We start from the raw sequence: 4625 nt of genomic DNA on the forward strand, positions 1-4625 counted from the left end.
CCCAGGCCACAAGCAGGGAACTGAATGGGAAGTGGAGTTGCCGGGTTTAGAACTGGCACCCATATGGGATCCTGGCGCCTTCAAGGCAAGGACTTTAGTCACTAGGCCACCGTGCCAGGCCCCATATCAAAGTTTTTATATTTGAAAAATATTTATATCTTAAATTTGTAGTCTATATAGATACCTTCTATATACAAATAGGTAAATGCAAATATGAATTTTTGTTAATATAAACATACAGGCCTTTCTTAATGCTAAGATCATGCATTTCCATGCATGTTTTTGTGGGGGTGTGGGAGATTTACTTTAATAGCTTGTAGAGTAACCTCTGTTGGAAACCTTGCTTGAGGGGAACAGTGAATGATAATCTAAAACGAGAGCTTCTGGATTCTGAGACAGTTCAGTACTGACCTGCCTCTTGTTGATTCAGCGTTCTAAATATTGTATTTGAAGTCTTGGGACATATGGTAATTTGGGTATTTTAATTAGTAACACAACCAGCTGCTGAGGTTTAAATGTGTGTGTACTGCTGCAGATACATCATAGGCTTATTTTAAAACTTATTCTTTCAAATACATTTTTTGTAGCCAGTATTTCACTTTGTGTGTACCACCTGTATAATACATTTAAAGGTAAAAACTTAAAAAACAAAAACAGGGCCCGGTGCGGTGGCGCAAGTGGTTAAGGTCCTCGCCTGCACGCCCCGGAATCCCATATGGCCGCCGGTTCTAATCCCGGCAGTCCCTGCATCCCTTCCAGCTCCCTGCCTGTGGCCTGGGAAAGCAGTTGAGGACGGCCCAAGGCTTTGGGACCCTGCACCCGCGTGGGAGACCCGGCAGAGGCTCCTTGCTTCGGATCGGCATAGCATTGGCCGTTGCACTCACTTAGGGAGTGAATCATGGTACGGAAGACCTTCCTCTCTGTCTCTCCTCTCTGTATATCTGTCTTTCCAATAAAAAAAATAATAAAAATAAATCTTAAAAAAAAAATTCACCTTCATCAACACGCATGGCAAGAAGGAAGACACGTTTGTACATCCCACCGCCATGAGGAATTACCCCAGGAGCACCTTGACAGCAGAAGAGACGGAGAGACTGGGGAGTTTGATATTCTCGAGGGAGAATAGGGTGTCGAGGCAGCCAATGTTATGGGTCCTGGTGGAGTTCCAATGCAAGGCAGCAGATATGCAGAAGGCCTTAACTATCAGAGATGCTGCACACACTCACCAGCAGAATCACCAGGAAAATGAGAGTGGGGAAAAGAATGAGGGAGGGATGGGAGAAAGCTCCTGAAGACCAGGCCTAAGCACGCCAGGCCTGCCACAGGAGAGGGTCCCCACTTCACCACCTGCAGAGACCCTACGGGCACTGACCACAGTATTCTAACCCTCCCGAGCAGGGAGAAGCGATGGAAGGTGATGACCACCAGCATGTGGGAGAACACGGTAGATCCACGAGACAGGACATGTATGAGCTTGCATACCACGATTCCCCAGACATCCTCCTCGCCAAAGAGCCCAGAGAGGATGGCAAGGAAGACCGGGAAAGTCAAGGAGATGAGACCCAGGGTTGTCAGCTCCCTCCCTGTCGGTACCACCGCAACTTCAATTACCGATGCCTGGATAACCCTAAAAGCAAGTCAGGGAAGAGACAGAGGCATCCAGTGACCCACCAGCTGAGAATTCCTTGGCTCCTGAGGCTGAGCAGGGCAGGGCTGAGCAAATGCCAGCTTAGCATCTTCACTAACATGCGGCTTAGAAATCCAACAGGAAGAAATGAAAATGAAATTCCAACAATAAGAAAAGTATAAAAGGTTGGATCTGAAGACTTGAAGTGCTTGCTTTTTGTCCACTGATCAGATTACTGGAACTATCTGCATTATTTATGCACTATGGGATTTTAACTATTTTAACCTAATGATACCTCCTTTTGGTAATGATAAATGTGTGTGTGTGTGTGTGTGTGTGTGTGTGTTTTAAAGCCTGATTTTTCTCAATATACCTTTAAAGGTTTAAAATTGTTTCATATACAGTCAAGTTGAGATGTTTTTTTAAAGAACTTCATTTTTAATTTGTAAGAAAAATTTACAACCTGATTTTTTCAAAAGTCAACAAACTACTCAAATCTGTTAATAAAGGGCCAGCTACAAAATTCATCTGTTCTTTGAAGGAAACACCATAAAGACAGAAAATAGTGAATATTGGGTCACCTACTAGAAAAGCTTTAACAACATTCCCTGGATCCCACAGGCTAGTAAACGAAGGGACTAGAATCAGATCTTGTATTTTGTGTACTAAGCGTCAAAGCTTTAGAGAAAACCATGGAAAACCCTCAGAGGAAACATCGCACTCTCCTGAGGAGATAATCTTACCTGTCTAACTAGTCAAGTGCCTTTTCAATGCTGCTATGTTTTACGATAACACTCAAACCACCAGACGAGCAGGTCAGCCCTCGCCTCACTTATTTAACATAAATCCTTTCTGATGTCTAAAGAACTCTGGGTCAGGAACTCTGTCGTGGTTCACCTAGATCTTTCTTACTGCTGAACACTTGGCTGAACACGTAACCATCCACATATAACGCCTGTCCTTCTTCCCATTCTTTCTGTCCATGTCATGTCTTCCTCTTTTCCAACTGGTCAGTCTGATCCCACTTCTCCTGCTTTCCATTCCAGTCTTTGCCTGGCCACCACATACAAGAGACAGAACTTCAGTGCTTTCCAAGTATAGCACACGAGGTATTTGTTCATCGACTAGCTCCTCTTCGCCTTAGAATGCTCGTGGAACCAAAGTTGTGTATTCTGCTGCTTCCCCAGGCCGGAGCATGGTTCTTGGCGCACAGGAAGCTAGCTCAGTAATGAATTTAGGTAGAATGGCCATTTCCTTTTCCTTTGTTTACTGACATCTTCTTGTTCTTCAAGGCATAACTAAACGTTCCTTAATCATCTCACTCACTTTATATCACAGCACTCATCAAAGCCTACTATTTTGTACTATTTTAAATTTTGTGCTAGAATATCTCTATAAATTACTTCAGATCCTATACAGTCAGACGTAGACTCTGTCATCTCACCTGTTTATTTTGTCGTGTTTTACACCTTCACTACAGTAGCAATCAGTGAGCATCAAGCTGGCAAGTGGCTTTAAATTCTTCAGTAGTGACTAGGATTATGCCAAGTGGACAGGTCCAGTACATCAGGTCCAGGCCTGATGTAACTTGGGGGTAACTACCTGCCTGGAATCTCGGGGACACACAGAGGGACTGTAAGGCATGTTGTTGGTCCTGAGGGACTTCTACGTTAACAAGGAATAAAATGTGATTCCATGGAACACAGCCTCAGTCCTACAGACTCTTGCCAAAATCTTTCAGCACCATGTATGACATCCTGCAACAGAATGTTTGAAAAACTGCGTTTTTACTGAAGAAGCTCCCTCATAACTCTGACTCCCTGATACCTCCATTCCTCCTTTTGTCCCCATGGCAGCACATCTGACCCATCCCTAATAACAGACCTAGTCATCTCCTAATTTCTAGGAATGATATACAGTTTTTAGATGCACAGGCATCAACTTCATATCAGATTATGCCCACAAGGAATCCCAGTCCATTCGTAGGGAGCTGGATCAGAAGTGTCTTCTCTGTAGTTGCCAAGTTAAATAGAAACAAGATTTCAAAAATACATCATGCTCAGAAGTTTATGCATTGAAAACAACAGACTCACTTGAGGGCATAAGAAAGCCCCATTTTCTTTTTATGTTAAGAAATGAAAAAGAGGGCCTGGCACAGAAGCCTAGTGACTAAAGTTCTCGTCTTGAAAGCGCCAGGATCCCATGCAGGCACCAGTTCTAATCTCAGCATCCCTGCTTCCCATCCAGCTCCCTGCTTGTGACCTGGGAAAGCAGTTGAGGACAGCCTAAAACCTTGGGACCCTGCACCCATGTGGGAGACCTGGAGGAAGCTCCTGGCTCCTGGCTTCAGAATAGCGCAGCTTTGGCCACTGCAGCAGCTTGGGAAGTAAATTAATGGATGGAGGATCTTCTTCTGTGTCTCTCCTCCTCTCTGTATATCTGACTTTCCAATAAAAATAAAATGTCTTGGGTTGGGCCAGGCGTGGTGGCCTAGCAGCTAAAATACTCACCTTGAATGCACTAGGATACCATATGGGCGCCGGTTCTAATCCCAGCGGCCCTGATTCCCATCCAGCTTCCTGCTTGTGGCCTGGGAAAGCAGTCGAGGACGGCCCAAAGCCTTGGGACCCTGCACTCATGTGCGAGACCAGGAAGAGGTTCCTGGCTCCTGACTTTAGATTGATGCAGCTCCAGTTTTTGTAGTCACTTGGGGAGTGAATCGTTGTGTGAATAATTTTCCTCTTTATCGCCTCCTCTCTGTATATCTGCCTTTCCAATAAAAATAAATACATTTTAAAAATAAGTAAATAAATAAAATGTCTTTTAAAAAAGAAGAAGAAGAGGGATGGCACAATGGCTCAATTGGCTGAATCGGTTCACGTCATCCGAGCACCAGAACAGTGTGGGTCGAGCCAGGTTTGGTCGCAACAAAAACCAGTGAACAATACATATTGCCAAGGTGAGGTTGCTTGTACCGGATGTGACCGCAGCACCCAAC

At 44.5% G+C, this 4625-nt stretch overlaps 1 pseudogene; it reads left to right on the forward strand.

Moving 5' to 3' along the window:
* Positions 1-986: 986 nt before the first annotated feature.
* LOC121148405 lies at positions 987-1733 on the forward strand (annotated as a pseudogene).
* Positions 1734-4625: the final 2892 nt, after the last annotated feature.

Source organism: Ochotona curzoniae, unplaced genomic scaffold (genome assembly GCF_017591425.1).
Source record: "Ochotona curzoniae isolate NIBS_2020 unplaced genomic scaffold, NIBS_Ocur_1.0 scaffold_4701, whole genome shotgun sequence".
Classification (NCBI taxonomy): domain Eukaryota; kingdom Metazoa; phylum Chordata; class Mammalia; order Lagomorpha; family Ochotonidae; genus Ochotona; species Ochotona curzoniae.